Consider the following 20,439-nt stretch of genomic DNA (forward strand, 5'->3'; position numbering starts at 1 on the left):
CCTTCTTTATGTTGGGTGTCGTGTTCATGAAATACTGTTGATATATTCCTCTGCATTTAAGCCTCACAGAGATCAAAATAGCCTAGAAGTCTCTGTCATTTCACCTCATATTGTCTTCCCCATTCATGAGAGTTCAGTTCTTATACTTGTAAAATGAATGAAAATGTTTCTTAATAGAATTGAGCTGTCAAAATTAATTAGTATTCTTATGGTTCATAATAATGAAACTCTGTTCTTGATCACTCCCTATATTAGAAAAATCAAGTCTCGCCTGACAGCCACTTCTAAAATATTCATGAGGACTTTTAAATATTAGTATTCTATACATTTCACTTTTGAGTTCACATTTTTTCTTGATCAGTGCATTTTATTTGGGTAACCGGTCTCACACTGGTAACATTTCTCTGAGTGAGAGGTATGGGTTTGTACATACCTGTGTGCCCATGTATGCAGGTTAACATGCATTTATGGACACATGCATCTGGAGGGCAGGGGTCAATGTCAAGTGGCCTCTTCAATTTTTTTCTACTTCATTTTGGAGACACAGTCTCTCAGTGAACCTGGAAGTCACCATTGTAAGTATGCTAGCTGGACAGCAAGCCACATTGTTTTCACCTCTTTGGTAGTGGGATTAGAAACATGTCACCACGCCTGGGTTTTTACCTAGGTTCTAGTCATCTGAATTTAGACTTTCATATTTGCACTGCAAACAGTTTACCAAGTGAGCTGTCTCTATGGTTCCCATCCCAATAATTTCAAATTGGCTTTGGAGGTTAATGGCTCCTAAATCTCTACATCATTTCTGTCCTTTCTCCATGCAGTTTTAGATATGTGATCTTGTTGTCCAACATAAAATTGGTCTTGAAATCTCTACAGTTGCTCATAATGTTCAGATTCTAATTAAAATTAATTGCCTTCACCTACTGGATACTTTATTAAGTCAGTCAACAATATTATCACTTACTAAGTCTACATCTTAACCATCTTTGACCAAGACATTTATCACTCCCACCATTAACTGTTTTGTGCTCTGTACCAGTTATAAATCCAATCAAGAGAATGAAGCTAGATGTTAATCGAAAGTGAAAAATTATGATGAAGAATTAACAACCACACTATGTGAATGGAAATGCATGGTAACTTAAATGATACCCAGAACTTGGGGGAGTGTATCTAAAGAATTAAACTAGGAAGTTGAGCTTCCTCCCCATCTCCCCAAGACTGAGACTTTCTATCATTGTAGTTCGTCAAGTGATGGCAAAGTTCTCTGGGATAAACTTGATCTCAGCTGGTTGCAGCTTCTAGGGATCAGAACAAGGCATGTGAAGTTACCCAGGTCTGACTACCAACTGCTTGCAGCTCACCATGAAGAGACCTTTTGGTATGGGGAGGGAAGTAAATGGGGGCTTTGTACTTGCAATATAGTTAACAGACCTTACACTGGGCAGGGGCTCGTACCTATGTAACCAGTGTCTAGATGCTCAGTCTTTTGGGCTATTGCATCCCTATTTCCTCTGAATTGAAACATTTTCTCTAAGAGACTGTAGATATCCTCAGATGGAATAAACAAAGCTGAAAAAACTCAGGAAGTTACAAGATCCACAAGGTCCCACCGAAAGGGTGTATAAACAGGAGCAACAGCTCAGAAGAGAACGCTCTATTCCCTAGAGGCATCCTAAAAAAATCAAGTTGGATCTGAGCTAAATGCTTTCTCCCTGCTGGCCCTCCTTTATAGTGTTTGAAGGTGCTATAAAAGCATTTGGGAAATAAAAAACATGAATGATCCCACTCAGCTGTGTACCTCATGACCTACAGTAATTTCCACTGACACAACAGTTTCATAACCCTTATGATGGTGAACAACTTCTTTCTGATTAGATTTGAAGCATGCTCTGTAAGAGAGAACTCATGCCTATTATTATAAATATGGCCAAGAGTCCATTGCTGAGAAGGTTGTAGGCCTCACAGGAGAAGCTACTATATCTGTTTTGTTGAATGGACATGGTATTGAACTGCTTTCTAAACACCTATGTGATTACTCAGATTAGTACTGCTCTCAACCATCGTTAGAGAAGTCTCTTTTTATGGTGGGTGATGGCTAATACAGTCTCCAACTGGTAAAAATGTGGAGCATGCTCAGCCTTGCGAGAGGCATCTTGATCACCCATACTACAATGATACGGGGAGCATGATGGAAGAGGGAGCAGAGAAACTGAGGTCAGAGATGACTGCTTCCAAAACAGTGCCTTCTGAGCATGAGAGAGCCACTTCTGCATGTGTGGTTACCTCTGTAAGACTTGTGCAAGATTGGCCCCGTCACCATGTCATCATGCACGGGGGAGGTACTCATGACACTCTCCTCCTCACTTAGGTATCATGGGCAGCTAATGGGTCCTGGGAGAAGAGGAGCATTTTCTTCAGTGGTGTAGCCATTTGTAAGTTGTTTGCACTTCAGTAAACATTTCCCCACTCATGCTTATATAAGCAACCCTAGTTAAACATAGTGTATATAAAAAAATCTAAGTAGGAATAGATTTGGAGAAATATGTAGGCTTTTGGGAGGAGAGTGATGAGGAAGAGAGGTTGGAAGAAAGAACCAGAAATTAAATTGACTGAAAATCATTACATATATAAAAGTTATCAGCCAATTAAAAAAAACTACAAAATAACTGTGAATAAAATCAAACATAAAATATCTGTATAAAGATAATTTAAAAAGGAACTAATGGAAAAACACAGGAGGCCACATGTACACACACAATAATTATTTTACGATTATAGGTTGGAAGAACTAATATTGCAAAAAAAATTTCATATTTCCCTGAAACAACTTTCATTTTTAAGACAATCTTTATTGAAATTAATAATATCCAACACAGAGTAAAACCTTTTGAAAATGGAAAAAAAAAAAAACCTCTGACTACTGAATGAACATTCTTTAGAAAGTACATAGCAGGACATCATTTAAGTTCCAAATGTAGTATGGAAATATAGGATCCAACACAGCATGGTAGCATCATGAGAAGATGGACCAGGGGACAAATGCAAGAGATTAGAAGCAAACACAGGTATCTGTAGCCATCTAACACGTAAACCAGGAGCTGAGGAAATGCTGTTGGGAAAGATAGTGTCTTTAATAAACAACACTGGGAAATTAGATATCCATAAATGCAGAACAATGAAACTAGACTCCTTTCTCCCATTCTAATAGATGACACTGTGAAATGTAGCATGACACTTTGAGTAGAATGAGCTTCAGAGCACTGGGATAGGTCAGGATATTTTACAATGCCCCAAAGATACATAATAGAAAAGCACTAACACAAAAATGGAATTAAAATAAACAAACAAACAAACAAATAAACAATCAAAAACTTCTGTTCAGCCAAGCAAATAATCAACACAACAAAGTCGAAACTATATCACAGGAGTAAACATTTTCCAAATGTATTATCTAAAAGGATTAATACTTAGAATATATAAGGAAATGAATTCAATAGCAAAGCAAAACAAAACATAAAACCAATGTGATTGAAAAGTGGACAGAAGACATAATGGGCATTTCTCAAATTCGAAGGCCTCAAAGTCCATGAATAAATGAGGAGACCTCTTAACCTCACCACAAGTATTTGAAATTCTAGTAAAAAACACTTGGATTAGCAACTCATCCTACTTGAAATAGCTATTGTCAAAATGACAAAATAAAAATGCTGAAAAGGAAGAGAACAAAAGGCAGCCCTGACACCATCTTGTTAAGAATGAAAATTAGTAAATGCCTTATGTAAAACAATACAAAGTTCTCCAAATATTAAACCCACTAAGAATGGAATGAGCATATGATCCAAATTCCCAGTGCTCGGCCTCAATCAAAATACAATGAAAAGGATGTCTTCAGTTTTCATTAGTGCTAATTGCAATAACCAATAAGTGGAATCAATTTGCATCAAACAGTTAATAGATAGAAGAAATATGCTGTATTCTCTATGTACACACAAACACACACTCACGCAAGCACACACATCTCATGACTGACCTTGCTTACATGTGGAATCTCAAAGTGTTGATCTCATAGAAGCTGAACATAGAATAGGAGTTACCAGAATTTGAAAATTCATAGGTTGGAGTCATATAGGAGAAATCAGTTCTTTTTTTTTTTTTTTTTTTGGTTTTTCGAGACAGGGTTTCTCTGTGTAGCTTTGCGCCTTTCCTGGATCTCGCTCTGTAGAACAGGCTGGCCTCGAACTCACAGAGATCCGCCTGCCTCTACCTCCCGAGTGCTGGGATTAAAGGCGTGCGCCACCACCGCCCGGCGAGAAATCAGTTCTTAAATGCCACCTACTATACAGAAGAATGACTCCAGATAACAATAATGCACTCTGTATTTGATGGAGAAAATGTCAAGAAAAAAATTTCAGTATTCTCAAATGATAGGTGAAGATGTAGATAGATAATATAAATGTGTCAAAACCTGACATAGTATACCATATCAATATATAATTTTATGCATCAGTTCAATAAATGCATTTTCAAAATATATCATCTCTTGCTTTGTTCTGTAGCATCACCAACCTATTAAAATGGCATCCCTGTTAGTGGTACCAGAGAAGCTGAATCTCCATGTCACCCTAATGTCATTCTTAAGCAAAAGCACTTCCAATTTGAGACAATATATATGAACTTGTCATAGCTGAATATCTATTTCATTAAAGTTTTGAAATGGTGGCAATGATTTAGAAGCTATACATGATCCCATGTTTCCTCTTTTGCTGTGCTTCATATCATATTCACCATGGCAACCATTCAGTCTTCCACTTTTGGTTCCAGATGTCTCCTTCACTTAGAGCCAACTTCTACTGAAGCAAAGTGTTGACTCTATATCTTGGCAATTTTGTTTGTCTTCTGCTTCCAGTATGTCCATTGACCCACACACTCATTTCCCAAATAATACATTCTCCAGTGCTTATAACCCTGTTCTTATTTTGAAAACAAGAATGAGGGACTTAACCACCACAAAACACTCATGTGAATTATGCTGCTTTCTGGCTAATTACTTCTTAATAATAATTATAAAACAGAGACACTTATGATACTAATTCAGAAGAATGGTCTTTTGAAAATTAAACAGGGCTTAAAATATTGGATGAAATATTTATTGGCCTTTTGCACAAAATATAATTTAGCCCTCAAGAGCCCAAGAACTAATGGAAATCTTGGTAAAAGGGGGTAAAAGGAAACTCAACAGACAGTACACATTTCCTGACTCCCAGTGTACCTTTACCAAACAGCTTATAAAGATATTTTAGGACCCACGAATGTCAAAGATCAAAGACAGAGACTTTTGACTGGAGAGATTACATCCATGAAGAATCTTCTGATGGCAGAAATCTGTGTCATTTTGTCTTTATCCAATACAACCTGCCCTGAAGTGTTCTCACTCCAGTCTTCCATCCTTTTCCACAGTGAGGAACAGCTCCAAAAGAGTGTATGTGAAGTGTTCCCTGAGAACTACTAACAGAAGGGAATGGAAATGAATGCAAACTCTTCTTCCTAGGACCCAAGCAGATCTTAACTAAATAGAAACAAGAAAAAACTAGAATCACCCTGTCTATTAACTGAATTTCTCAGCACCCATATTATAAAGAGTAATGGGAAAGGATAGAAGGTCAGCATCCTTCCTCGATGCATTTAAATTATTATTTTTTTTTTTTTTGGTTTTTCGAGACAGGGTTTCTCTGTGTAGCTTTGCGCCTTTTCCTGAAACTCACTTGGTAGCCCAGGCTGGCCTCGAACTCACAGAGATCCGCCTGGCTCTGCCTCCCGAGTGCTGGGATTAAAGGCGTGCACCACCACTGCCCGGCTTAAATTATCTTTTAATACAGAAAATGATAGTTGTTACTGGGTCATTGTTATTCACAATACTTACATTCAGTCTGATATTGTCAAGGAACAAAAATGCTAATATGGTAATTCACAATTTGATGTAAACTACAAGGAAATCAAAAACATTAATTTCATGTTTCATCGATTGCTAAAATTGTAAGATGTACACAATTCTCCTGGGTGTGAATTCTGTAAAAAAATGTGTATATATTTTATAAAATAATTTTTATGAAGTATCTCCTTAGGTGGCTATTATCAATGATTATGTTACCAGATGATGAAGAGATTGAGAAATACCTGAATAGATAGGTTAGTCAACCTGCAGTTCTGTGCCTTTCAATACTATCAATAAAACATGGTTGTGAGGAATGCTGAGCTCTGAGCACTACCAAGATTTCAAACAAAAGTAACAGTATTTTTTAAACATGGAATCTGCTGAGAAAATAAACATGTCATTTCTGGGACTGAAGGAAAGTTTATGTTATAATTACCTTGGTAATGTAACTTTTGTTAGAGGTGTCCAGGGATTACAAATATTCAAAATGACTTTTATTCTAGGGAGGGCAAAGGAGATAGGTCAGTGACAAGGTGGTGTCCTGAATTTGAATTCCTAGCACCCAAATAGAAATCTGGTCATGGGCACAAATACCTAAAACCCAGAGCTGTAGGGTGGTTGGAGACAGAGGGATCCCTGAGTTTGCTGCCTAGTTTTAGGTTTAGTATGAGAGACCCCATCTCTCAGGACTATAATAGAGAGTTCTGATCTAATTAGCTGGGTTATGAGCACACATTTACACATACATATATGTATGGGGGAATGCACACACATCACACAAAATAAATATCTAATGTAGCTTAGAGGCCTTTATTAATGTTTATTAGGTAAGTGAATAATGGGCTGATAAAACGGTTCAGCAGGTAAAAGCACTGGCCATTAAGGTTGATGACCTGAGTTTGATCCACAGGACAAGCAGAGAGGAAGAAACAACTCCCAGTAGTTGGTTTTGACTTCCACATTGTTTCAGTGGTACACTTCTCCCGCTCCCTCTACTTCTTCCTCTCTAAAATATATAAATAAATGCAGAAACCATTTTAAATGAATAAAATATGTATAGTAACATATAAAGTCAACTCTATTCCCACTAAAGTGAAGCAGAAATTTGGTAGCTATATTTCCAACTTAACCTCAAACTTCTATTTTATACCATCTTGTTATCTATCATCTCCTGGTTATGTATGTCTGTGTGAAAAATTGCTACACTGAAGTATAAGAGGCTCTTGGCAAATTCCATTGAACTTGTTAATACCCAGGACATACTCAACACATTTGATTTTCTGTGATAAATATGCACTATTGTTAATTAGCATGATGAAACAAAGATTGTACTAATAAGCATAAACCTCCAACCCTAGGTATTAAATTGTCTCTTGTTTTATCTCTGTTAAATGAGGCACAACAATCACTAGGGATATTTGTTGAGAATATAGAAGACTTCCAGAAAGAAGATCATAAAATAAGCCCAAATGGTGTAGTATTTGCATAGCCAGTCTTCTACAAAGCCTAAGTAATGTAAGTGGGGTGGTTTGATTGAGTGATGTTTCCTCCAGGTTCAGGTGTCTGAACATTCCATCCCCATTGGTGGTGTTTGGGAAGGTTATGGAACATTTGGGAGATAGAACCTTTTTGAAGGAAATGAGTCACTGGGGTGGGGGGGGTGTTTGAAAGTTTATAGCATTGGTTCTCAACCTGTGGGTTGTGACCCCATTGGGGGTTGCATATCAGATATTTACATTATGATTCATAACACTATCAAAATTATAGTTATGATGTAATCAATGAAAACAATTTTATATTTGGGTCCCCACATCATGAGAAACTGTATTAAAGGGTCACAGCATTAGAAAGGTTGAGCACCACTGGGTTATTGTCTCACCCCAGTTCCTGTTCACTCTCTGTTTCACATGTAGGTGGAAATGTGATCTCCTTTCGGCATTCTCCTCCTGCTAACTTTTCTGCCATTATGCAATATATATCTCTAGAACTTTGAGCTAAAATAAACCCTTTCTTTTTTAGGTTGCTTTTAGTCATGGTGTTTGGTCACAGTGACATAAAAGTAACTAATGCAGCATTATTTAATCTGATATAAATAGTACATGGATAGATGAAATACTGTATTATTTAGAGAACAAGATGTGAACCTTGTTCACTCCTGCTACAATTCGTTTCCTATTTTGATATATGATTAGTTCAATGCATGGATACAGAACAGAAGAACATGTAGGTTCAATTGAGTATTTACTGGTTATTCTTATCAGCTAGAGAGAATCACAATGTAATTCCAGCAATACTAGAGATCAATACATCATGACTAATAGAAGAAATATAAAGATTGATTCAGGTTTTAAAGAAGGGGTCGAGTGGTGGTACATTGGTGAATAACACTTACTGCTCTTGCAGATAAGCAGAGATCAGCTCCCAGCACCCACATCAGAAATCACACAACCACCTGAATCTCCGCTCCTGGGATTCAGTTGCCTTCCTTCAGCTTCCATGGGTGCCTGCATGCCTGTTCACAAAAACAAATACAAATACATACATACACATAAATACTTTTTTTTTATAAAGACCTGAAAATAAGAAGGCAGAGCAGTTGAGAAGGGGAGACTGGTAAGAGCTGAAGAAAGACAAGACAGGGTGAAAGAATTCAGATATGATCAAAATACACAGATACATGGATAGAAGTACCTTATTAGAACCCACTATGTCAATTAATACATGTTAACAAAGAAATATGAAAAATCACTATATATGACCTCATGGACAGAATGTAGAGTGCTGTGGGATAATGCCCTTGTACACTGGTTTAATAAAACTCTGACTGGCCAGTAGCCAGGCAGGAAGTGTAGGTGGGACGAGCAGACAAGGAGAATTCTGGGAAGAGGAAGAGTTGAGTCAGGGGTCACCAGCCAGACACAGAGGAATCAAGATGACAAGGCAGAACTGAGAAAAGGTACCAGTCACATGGCTAAACATAAATAAGAATTATAGGTTAATTTAAGTGTAAGAGATAGTCAGTAATAAGCCTGAACTATTGGCTGAGCAGTTATATTTAATATAAGTCTCTGTGTACTTACTTGGGAGATGTGAGTCGGAGAGGTTTGTCCCAACCGCTGACCAACCAGGACACAGGAAAACTTATGACTACAGTAGAGTAAATAGGGGATGGATACAGGAAAGGGGGAGAAGATGGTGAGGATAGTTAATCTTTCTTGTCCACTGGCCTGTATCTGGGGTTAACTATAAAATATACCTCAATCTCAGAGAAGATATGACTAAACCCCTGGAATTGCTATTGCTCCTGAAGTACAGAACACTTTCCTGTATAGGTTTCTGTTGTTCTAGATTACTTTCAAAAGATTTCTTATCTCATGCTCAATTTCTGCAGAACTCAAGATAGCTATAGCAAACTAAAATAAACCAGTGAATAGTTTTCCTTAAAATATTAGGAGATGAACAGCACCAAATATTGAACTGAAGTGTCAAAATTAATAAAAATGAGTAATAGCTAAATAAAAACTAATCTTTAGAAAAGATTAATACAGTAAGCATTAATGTCCTAAAAATGGAAATGGAAAACAGTTGCTTCTCAGATACCTGTGGCTAAACACAACTGTGAGCAAACTGAGAATAAGCAACCCCAACTCCAAGTCTAGAAAACTGTAGGCTGGATGTAGCTAAGTGGCAGTCTGCGCCTCAGATGTGCAAGGATCTCTATTCAATCACTAGAACCATTTTAAAAATGGAGTAAATTTTCTCCAAGCAAAATTTTAAATATTTGTAGAATGTATTCTAATTATATTTATAAATTTCTTCATCAAATGAGTTCCTAATAAAACTTAGCCATTTCAAAATCATCCATAATCAGCAGTTTGGATTGGTGACTTTTATCCAAGAATAATGAATGAGACCATTATCATTCTAAACTTTCTACAAAAGTTATATTCTAAAAATTCAAACATTAGGCATAATATTTTAGTGATATTGTAGAAAAATATATAAATACTTCCAATTTGTAAGGTGCATATACATTTATCATCAACTCCCTTTAAAAGCAATTCAGATAGTAAACAATAGACCAATTGTATTTATTAATATATTTGGAGAATCACTATATAGCCCCGGCTGGACTAGAACTCATTATGTAGACCAGGTTGGTTTCAACCTCACAGAGATGCACCCATCACTGTTTCCCTAGTGCCAGAGTTAAAGATGTGTGTCACCATGCCTGGCTTAGATCAATCTCTGCTTGTGTTATTAAATTTTAAATTTCAAACACAGCCTCTTAACTATGCACAAAAGTACCAAATGCTGTAACCATCAGTACCCTCATTCTCTGACACATTGTTCTCTTCTGGCTAACCATGACCCTTACCTGAGCAGTCCCTAGCTGAGTGCCAGCAACATGCTGCACAGTATTCAATCTTGTGAGCTGAAATTCCTTGCCAGCTCATGAACTTTTCCCAACAATTAAACCACTCAATCTGATGGAATCAGGGGTCCTATGGTCTCCAGGATATATAGCATGCCTCCCCTATCTCTGCTAGTGCGTTTTCCTTCTTAGTACAACCAGAATGTATGAGTGTGTGTGTCTATCTTTGTGTGTATATGTCCGTGTTAGTATGTATTTGTGTGTATGTGTCTGTGTCCATATGAATGTCTCTAAACCTATTTGAAAGTGTGTGTGTGTGGTGTGTGTGTGTGTGTGTGTGTGTGTGTGTGTGTGTGTGTATCTATGTCTGAATGTGTGAATATGATGTGTGGCCTCACTTCCCTTCATGCTGTGAGTGTATGTAATTTAAAAATTGCTGTCTGTCTCTTCTGTCAATTGCTGAGTATCGTACAGCCACTTGCTACTATGCAGGGCATTTTTGTTGGAGAGAGGATTCCTTCTAGGCCAACAGTATGAGCAGAAGCTTTCAATACACTAATATATCTGGGCAAAAAAACATCTAAGCAAATGTTAACAAATTTAATCTGGTAATACATTGAATAACAGCAATATCCAGGTAACAAAAATAGTATGAGCATCAAAAATATATTTTAGAAATATGGGAGAGGCTGAATGTGAGCAAAACCATTAATGGACTACCTAAACATAAACAAAGAAACCTTATGAAGTTATCATTAGATATAGGTGGTATATTTTATACATAAAATAAAATTTAGATTATAAGAACTACTGATAAATAAATAGAAGTCAGCAGTATGTTTCTAAGGATTTATTTTATTATTTAGTCTCTCTTTCTCTCTCTCTCTCTCTCTCTCTCTCTCTCTCTCTCTCTCTCTCTCTCTCTCTCTCTCTCTCTCTCGTGTGTGTGTGTGTGTGTGTGTGTGCATATATATGCAGGTCCTTGAAGAGATCTTAGGCAATGGATTCCCTGGAGCTGGTGTTACAGACAGTTGTGAGCTGCTTAATATGTGTACTTAGAACTGAACTCTTCCTTTGGAAGAACAGCAAATATTATTCAGTGCTGAACCATCTTTTTAGTCTCAAGCATATATTTTTTTCCTATAGGAAAACATGAGTATTATTAAAATTAAATCCATAACCTTGCAAAGTAGTCTACCATAACTTGTATAATTTCCAATGTTCTATAAACTACAATGGAAAGGGAAAATGAGATAATTGTTACCAACATTAAAATAGAGATAAAGCAAACCCATTTTACTAAGAATACATCGTATGCTTTTAAAACTCAAGAATGAGAGGGAAATATTTACAATTGTAAACTTGCTACTGAGAGAAAACATAGCATTCCATATATTAGAATGTAATATTTTCTAACCTCCATGACGCATTTCTTTACCTAAGGAGAATATTGAGACTCATGAAGCAACCGCCACCTCAGGCTGCGTAATTTTGCTATAGACACAGGTCACCTGGTTGGACCTCAAAATATCATCACCTAAATTTAACAAACTAGTTACTATTGTCTGGGAAACCCTAGAAAACAACAGGAGGTCATATACACAATGAAGACACTTACAGCCAAAAAAGTAGAAAGTATAAAAGAAAAGTGAGGTGCTGGCAGGAGCGCAGTGGGTAAAGACACATGCTGCTAAGACCAATGGCTTGAATTCACCCCGAGTTCATGATGGAAGGAGTGGACTGATACCCAAATGCTGTGTTATATGGATTCTACAAGCATACCATCTCTCTCTCTCTCTCTCTCTCTCTCTCTCTCTCTCTCTCTCTCTCTCTCTCTCTCTCTCTCTCTCTCACACACACACACACACACACACACACACACACACACACATAAACACACACACACACACACACACAAAGAGAGAGAGAGAGATTTAATAAAATTCTTTGTAAAGAACTAAAAAGGGACACTTTCAAAGATAAAGAATAAAAATTTAGTGGCTCATGCCACCTTTCAGGAATAAATTTGTTTTATATTAGATAAAGGATTAAATTTCCCCAAAATAATAACAGAGTCACTGAAATGTTACAGTAAGTACAAACTTGAAAAACACTGTGGAAATAGTAAAGGCAGAGACATGTATAGCCCATAAAAGGCACTGATGAGGGGGCTGGAGAGACAGCTCAGCAGTTAAGAAAGAGCACACTGGCTGCTCTTCCTGAAGCCCTGAGTTCAATTCCCAGGAAACACATTGCTGCTCACAACCATCTATAAGGGGATTTGATGCCTTTTTTGACATGCAGGCATACTAGCAGATAGAGCACTCATATACTTAAAATAAATAAACAATTATTTTTAAAAATTGATGAAGCTGCCACGACCCTGCCCCCAACCCTGGGATTTCTGCTACTCATGTGTAGGGCACTCCAGGTGAGTGACCCAGCTGCCAGCTGAACTGCCCCACTTCCTAGATTCAGTTCCCAAAGACCTATTCCACTGCCCCCCTTCCCTTGCCATCTCACCACCAGCCCTGATGCTGTGGCCCTACCCTCACCTCATTCAATGTTCTCACTTCCCACTCCCCTCCTCATCACAGTATCCCACACCCAACTCAGGCAGAAAACCCCTTCCTGCTGCACCAAAGGCCAAGGTAGCTCCAAAAGTCCAGCCCCCAATTTGGACAGAGACTTCCTTCTGCATCAGAGGTCAGGCTGGCTACCAGAAATCCAAGCCACAAAAACCAGAAGACCAAAGAGGAAACAGAAACCAAGGAACAAAACACCGATCCAACAAAGACAAACACAGAAATCTTCACCTGGTCATACAATCATCCCAAACCAGATGCCTAAACGCCAGTGTAAGAATACAATCAACAACAGCCAAGGCAATATAACAACACCAGAGCCCAGCTATCCTATTACAGCCAGACCTGACCTGAATATTCAACACAGCCAAAGAACAAGAAAAAGACCTTAAAACCAACTTATGAAGATAACAGAAGTCCTTAAAGAGGAAATAAAAAAATCCCTTAAAGAAATCAAGGAAAGGACAAACAAAAAAATCAGAGGAAATCAATAAATCTCTTAAGGAATGCCAAGAAAGGCAAGGAAACAAGCAAACAAGTGAAGGAAACTCTTCAAGACCTGAAAATGGAAAAAGAAGCAATAAAGAAAACACAAACTGAGGGAATTCTGGAAATGGAAACTGTAGATAAGTGAATAGAAACTACAGATTCAACATTAACAGAATACAAGAGACGGAAAAGAAAATCTCAGACATTGAAGATTCAATAGAAGAAATAGATTTATCCCATCCAAGAAAATGTTAACTCTAAAATATTTCTAACACAAAACCTCAAGGAAATCCAGGACACTATGAAAAGACAAAATCTAAGAATAATAGTAACAGAACGAATAAATAACCCCAGCTTAAAAATCCAGAAAATATAATTAACAAAATCATAAAAGAACTTTTTCCTAACCTAAGGGACATACCTATAAAGGTACAAGAAGTTTACAGAACACCAAATGGGTTAGATCAGAAAAGAAAGTTCCAATGTCACATAATAATCGAAAAACTAAATGTACAGAACAAAGAAAAAGTATTAAAAGCTACATGGGGAAAAGGCCAAGTAACATATTTGTAATGGACTGAACACATATTCTGTCACAAAGCAAGTCTCAACAGATACAAGAAAATTGATATAACCCCTTGTATCCTATCAGACCTATCACAGATTAAAGTTGGATTTTAACAACAGAAACAAAAGAAAGCCTCCAAAAATGGAAACTGAACAACTCTATACTGAACAACCGGGTCAAGGCAGAAATAAGAAAGAAATTAAAGACTTCTTAGAATTCAAAGAAAATGAATGCACAACATACCCAAACTTATGGGACACAATTAAAACAGTGATAAGAGGAAAGTTCATAGCACTAAATTCCTTCATAAAGAAATTGGAGCAATCTCATACTTAACAACATATCTGAAACATCTAGAACAAAAAGAACCAAACACACACAAGAGGAGTAGACCTCCTGAAACTGAAAAACTTCTAGAAGGCAAAGGACACTGTCAGTAAGACAAAACAGACAATAAGACAAAAAGCCTACAGAATGGGAAAAGATTTTCACCAACCCTACATCTGACAGAGGGCTGATCTCCAAAATATATTAAGAACTCAAGAAACTAGATATCAAAATACCAAATAATCCAATTATAAAATGGGGTACAGATTTAAACAAAATTCTTAACAGAAGAATCTCAAATGGCCAAGATACACTTAAAGAACTGTTTAACATCCTTAGAGATCAAGGAAATGCAAATCAAAATGACTCTGAGATTCCGTCTTACACCTGTCAGAATGGCCAAGACAAAAAACACAAGTGACAGCTCATGTTGGAGAGGGTGTGGAGCAAGGGGGCACTCCTTCACTGCTGGTAGGAGTGAAAACTTGTACAGCCACTTTGGAAATCAATACAGCAGTTTCTCAGGAAATTGAGAATCAATCTTCCTCAAGACCCAGCTATACCATTCTTGGGCATATACCCAAAGGATGATCCAGTCTACCTAAGGACACTTGCTCAACTCCGTTCATAGCAGCTTTATTTGGAATAGCCAGAACTTGGAAACAACCTAGATGTCCCTCAGCCAAAAATGGATAAAGAAAAGTTGTGCATTAACCCAACAGAATATTACTAAGCTGTTAAAAACAGTGGCATTATGAAATTTACAGGCAAATGGTTGAAGTTAAAAACATCATTCTGAGTGAGGTAATCTTGGCTCAGAAAGACAAACATGGTATGTACTCCCTTATAAGTCGATATTAGCTGTAAAGTAAATGACAATCATGTTAAGGTCCAAATACCCAGAGAGGTTAAGTAATGAGGAGGGATTTGGGGGATGCAAAGATCTCCCTGGGAAAGGAAAATAGATTTCAAGGATGTATAGGGGTGGGTGATGTTGGGAACATGAGGGATCAGGTGGGTAGAGTTAGGGAGAAAATACTGGGAGAAACGAATGGCTTTGGGGACATTTGGGGGGGGGTAAGATGGAAACCTACTGCAATGGAAATCCATGGAATCTAGGAGAGTAACCCTAGCAAAGACTCCAGTTATGGGGACACAGAGCCTGAACTGGCCATACTCTATTACCAGGTAGGGCCTCAAGTAGAGGGATTGGGACAACAACCCAGCCACAAAACTTTTGACCTACAGTTTGTCCTGCCTGCATAGTGGAATCATGATAAAAAAAAAAAAAAGACCTGAGAGAATTCATCCAGCAATTGATGGGAACAAATGGAGAGTCCCACAGCCAAACATTAGAAGAGGTCAGGGATTCCTGTGGAGGAAGGTGAGGAAAGATCAGAGGAGCCTGAGGAGCTGGGGACAACGTGAGAACAAGGTCCACAGAATCAACTGATTAGGACTCAATAGGGGCTTACAGAGACCAGGGAGACTGTAGGGGTCTGAGCTAGGTCATCTGTAAATACTTTATAGCTGAGTAGCTTGGTCTTCTTGTGGGGTTCATAACAAGGGGAACAGGGGCTATTCCTGACTTTTTTGCCTGCTTTTGAGACACTCTTCCTCCTACTGGATTGCCCCATTCATCCATGATGTGATAATATGTGCTTGATCTTATTTTGGCTTGTTATAGTGTTTGGTTGAAGTCCCTGGGATGCTTGCTCTTTTGTGAGAGAAAGTGGCAGGGGTGGTGTCTGGGGGGAGAGAGACTTGAGGAGTGAAGGGGAGGGGAGGGAGGGGAAACTGCAGATGAGATGTAATATATGAGAGAAGTATAAAAATAAATAAATAAATACAAAAAATGGATTAATGACAGGTGACTTGAGAAAATCTCCACCATAGTCAGTAAATAATTCATTCTGACAATAAGTGTTTTCAGAACAAAGTCATCAGTTCACTCCTAACCCATTCTGTATACCTGTAACAATCTTGAGGGCATTGTTAGTTGCTTAATTATAGGATAGAAACCATAAAAGGAAATTGTGGGTATAGACATGCAATATATAAGTAAAAGATTAGCCATTGAGTCAACAATGTCTTGAAGAATTGTCTAAGAATTTTCATAAAAAAGTCAAGAATTTTTTAATTGTTATATTAAAGTCTCCTCAATCTACTAGATAGCAAATACTATCATAGTTTATCAGTAACTAAAATTTGTTGATTGGAGTGTTAGTATTTCAACTGAAATATAGATCTGAATGCATAATCATGAGGTTTTAAGGATTTCTACTTTTTTCCACTAAACTTGTTTTAATAGGTTTCACAATTCTGTGCTGGATTTTTAGGCAAGTTTTTTTTTTTCATTAAAAAGTACTGATTTTTAAAACTAATAACTTAAAATTGCCACATATACAAAATGACTCACAAAACATTCTCCTTTGCTTCTGAAGGTTGTGGTGCATTGTTATTATTGAGTAGTCTTTTCCTATTAAACTTAAATGGTCAATGGTGACAAACAGATCTGAGAACTTCCATCGCTGAGTGTGACTGTGGTGGCAGGTATTAGGGTTAATATTCACTCAGCCTTCTGAGATTTCTGAGCAGACTTGTTGGCCCTGCCAGTTCCAACAGCTTCCTTGTCCAGAGCTTTGATGACACCCACAGCAACTGTCTGCTTCATGTCAGGAGCAGCAGAAGAACCCAGTGGAGAAAAGTCAGCAATGCTCTCAACACATCCGGGATTGCCTGGGACCGTATCAACAGTGCCCACGTCACCAAATTTAGAGAATTTAGGGCCGTCTTCTAGTCTCTTACCAAAATAGTGATCAATCTTTTCTTTAAGCTCAGTAAACTTGCATGCTATGTGAGCTGTATGGCAATCCAATACAGTAGCATAACCAGCACCAATTTGACCTGGCTGGTTCAGGATAATCACCTGGGCAGTAGAGGCAGCCGCTTCCATTGGTGGGTCATTCTGGCTGCCTCTATCAATGTTGCTATGTCTAACATCTTTGAAAGACACGTTTTTTATATTGAAACACACACTGTCCCCAGGAAGAGCTTCATTTAAAGCTTCATTGTATGTATGTCAGCAGACTTTGATTCTATTGTGATATTAACTGGAGCAAAGGTATCCACCATACCAGATTTGAGAACATCTGTATCCATTCATCCCACAGGGACAGTGCCAATACCACCAATTTTATAGACATTCTGGAGAGGCAGTCACAAAGGCTTGCCAATTTGACAAGTTGACGGCAAGATAAAAATCAAAGCTCCCAATAGTGTGACTCTACTCACACCACCATCTTTACAGGTGACTTTCCATAACTTTGAACCAAGGAATATTGGTACTTGGCCCCAGCACGTCACTATTCCAACCAGAAACTGAAACAAATGCTACTGTGTCAGGGTAATAACTAATTTTCTTAATGCAGATATCAATTTCCTTAATAATTCATTCATATATCTTTAGGCTGTAGGGTGGCTTGCTGAAATCCATGTTGTGGACACCAAGAATTAGCTGTTTCACACCCAGTATGTAAGCCTTCTGGAGTGCTCAGAGGTATGCCTATTCTTGAAGACACCAGCTTCAAATCCACCAAAACCAGCAGCAATAGCCAGCACAACAGTCAGCCTGGAATGTGTCTGTAATCATGTCCTTAGTAAAGTCTCTGTGTCCTGGGACACCAATGATAGTCACATAGCATTTCCAGGTCTCAAATTTCCGCAGGAGATGCTAATAGTGATACCATGTTCACGTTCAGATTTCAGTTTGTCCAAAACTCAGACTTTGAAGGAGCCTTTTCCCATTTTAGCACCTTCCTTTCCAAACTTCTCAGTGGTCTGTTTGTCACTTCTAATGGATTTGTAGATCAGATGGCCAGTTGTGGTGGACTTGCCCAAATCTACATGTCTAATGATGACTATGCTGATGAGTCTTTTCCTTTCCCATTTCAGCTTTGAATTGGAGATGGTTTTCCAAACACTTGAGTGAAAAAGTTCTACTTATTTTTTTAACTTATGTGTATTATGTGCCTCTGTGAGTTTATAGCATCATTTAGAGACTAGAAGAGGGATCAGACCCACTGGAACTGAAAATGCAGGTGATTGTGAACCACCTGATGTGGGTGCTGGGAAAGGAACTCAGGTCTTCTGCAAGGTCAGTGTATACGATAAACTGCTGAGTCAACTTTCCAAAATCTAAATGCTAGGTTTTTAACATGATAACATGGCTTCTAAATTTAGTAAGAGTTGGAATATACAATACATGAATACCTCTTTCAATAAATCAAAATTAATGTTGTAACCCAAGGAGCAGATAACTTTATTAAGATGAAATATTTTGTATGTACACATTAAGGAAAGTATTAGAAATCTGTTAGTTAAAATTTAGAAACCGTAAGAGAAAATAATACATTTAACTATGTGAACATTAAAAATTCCCATGTAGGAAATCTATCAAATTTAAATCAAATGACAGATTATAAAAGGCTCTAATACATTTATAACAAAGGAAACATAATATACAAATTTACCTATTATAAGTGAATAAGAAAAGAAAAATGATCCTAAAGAAAATCTGGACCGAGTATACAAATAAACACAAAAGACTGGATTTGAAATAGCAAAATAACATGACCAGTATGTGGTAGGGATAAAGGTGCAAGATAGATGTTTGTGTAGAATTTTACTTTTATTTTCAACATGCCTCATCAGCTTGTTGCGAACTCTCTTTCCATTTTATATATGGGATAGACAAAGGGGGGTTAAATTTATACACTGTCCCAGGTGAAAAAGAAAGGAGGTAGCAATAAAACATAAAATTCAGTTCATTGAGATGTCTCAATAGGTAGACGCACCTGCTTCCAAGCCTGACAACCCTAGATCCACACAGGAGAGGTGAGAGGTGTCTTAGTCAGGGATTATTATTATTATTATTATTATTATTATTATTATTCACAGGTTTAGTTTGTTATCGTCATGAAGGGAAAGATGGCAGCATGCTGGCAGACACGGTGCCTGGGAAGGAGCATAGAGTTCTTCTTCTGGATCTGCAAGCAGCAGGAAGAGAGAGTGCCACTGGATCTGGTCTTGGCTTCTGAAACCCCAAAGGCCCACTCTCAGTGTGCACACTTCTGCCATCAAGGCCAAACCTCACAAGAGTGCCACTCCCTATGAGCCTCTGGAGGCCACAAGAGGAGAACACATACTTGCAAGTTTTCCTCTGGCCTCCACAGGCATACTGTGGCATTCTACCTTCCCTATCCATAACACACACAAAAAATAAATTGCTCAATTTAAAAGCTTGGAATTCATTTATCCTCAACAGATATTGTGAAAATGAAACAAAAATGAACCATTTAGTAACTATGCAGGTATGAAAAAATTGACAGTTTTATATACTTTCATCATGTGACAGTATTTGGTTCATTAAAATGCAGTTTGATATTATTCAGACCTAGTACTATGAGTGTCTGCATGAAATAGAAATGTGTATATATTAAATTGACTTTTTTAAATAATAAAGCACTGTCATCCACCCGAAAATGTATCACTGGAGAAAGGAAATGTGTTAGGCGTCTGGTACAGAGAGGATGCTGAACAACTTGAGTGCTCCCCCCGGAATTCACAAGATAGAAGGAGAGAACTGACTTTCACAACCCACACGTGTGCCATGGCACACATGCACTCATGCTTACTCTCTTGTTCTCTCTCATGCTCTTGCAATCAAATATTATTTAAAGTTGGGTATCAAATATCTTCTCCATCTATGTTCTAAAATACATACACATATGATAATAAGCTGAGTATCTTTTGCAGAAAGATAAAGCTAGTGTTGTGATGGCAAATAGAGAAGAGGGTGACTTTCATCTAAGATATTGCTTCACATATTTACCCACTGCTTAGTTTTATGACTCACCTGCATTTTGGCTTCACATCCCAATAATCAATGCAGTAAATGTGTGAACATAAACTTTCCATCTCTTTTTGGTGGGGTAGCATTATTTTTCTTGGAAGAAAAATGTGAAAATATATTTCAAACTCCCTGAAAATATTCATTGAATTCCATCCAGAAATTCTAGTCCTGGTTTGTCTTCCTAGTGTAAATACATCTCTTCAGGATTGCAACTGGACACAAAGTTACCCACTGAGTATCAGCTAA

The 20,439-nt window shown here is 37.7% G+C and overlaps 1 pseudogene; it reads right to left on the reverse strand.

The window, feature by feature from the left end:
• Positions 1-16,848: 16,848 nt before the first annotated feature.
• On the reverse strand, positions 16,849-18,228 carry LOC128109366 (elongation factor 1-alpha 1-like; annotated as a pseudogene).
• Positions 18,229-20,439: the final 2,211 nt, after the last annotated feature.

Source organism: Peromyscus californicus, unplaced genomic scaffold (genome assembly GCF_007827085.1).
Source record: "Peromyscus californicus insignis strain IS unplaced genomic scaffold, ASM782708v3 Scaffold_14__1_contigs__length_90479793_seg_2, whole genome shotgun sequence".
NCBI classification, from domain to species: Eukaryota; Metazoa; Chordata; class Mammalia; order Rodentia; family Cricetidae; genus Peromyscus; species Peromyscus californicus.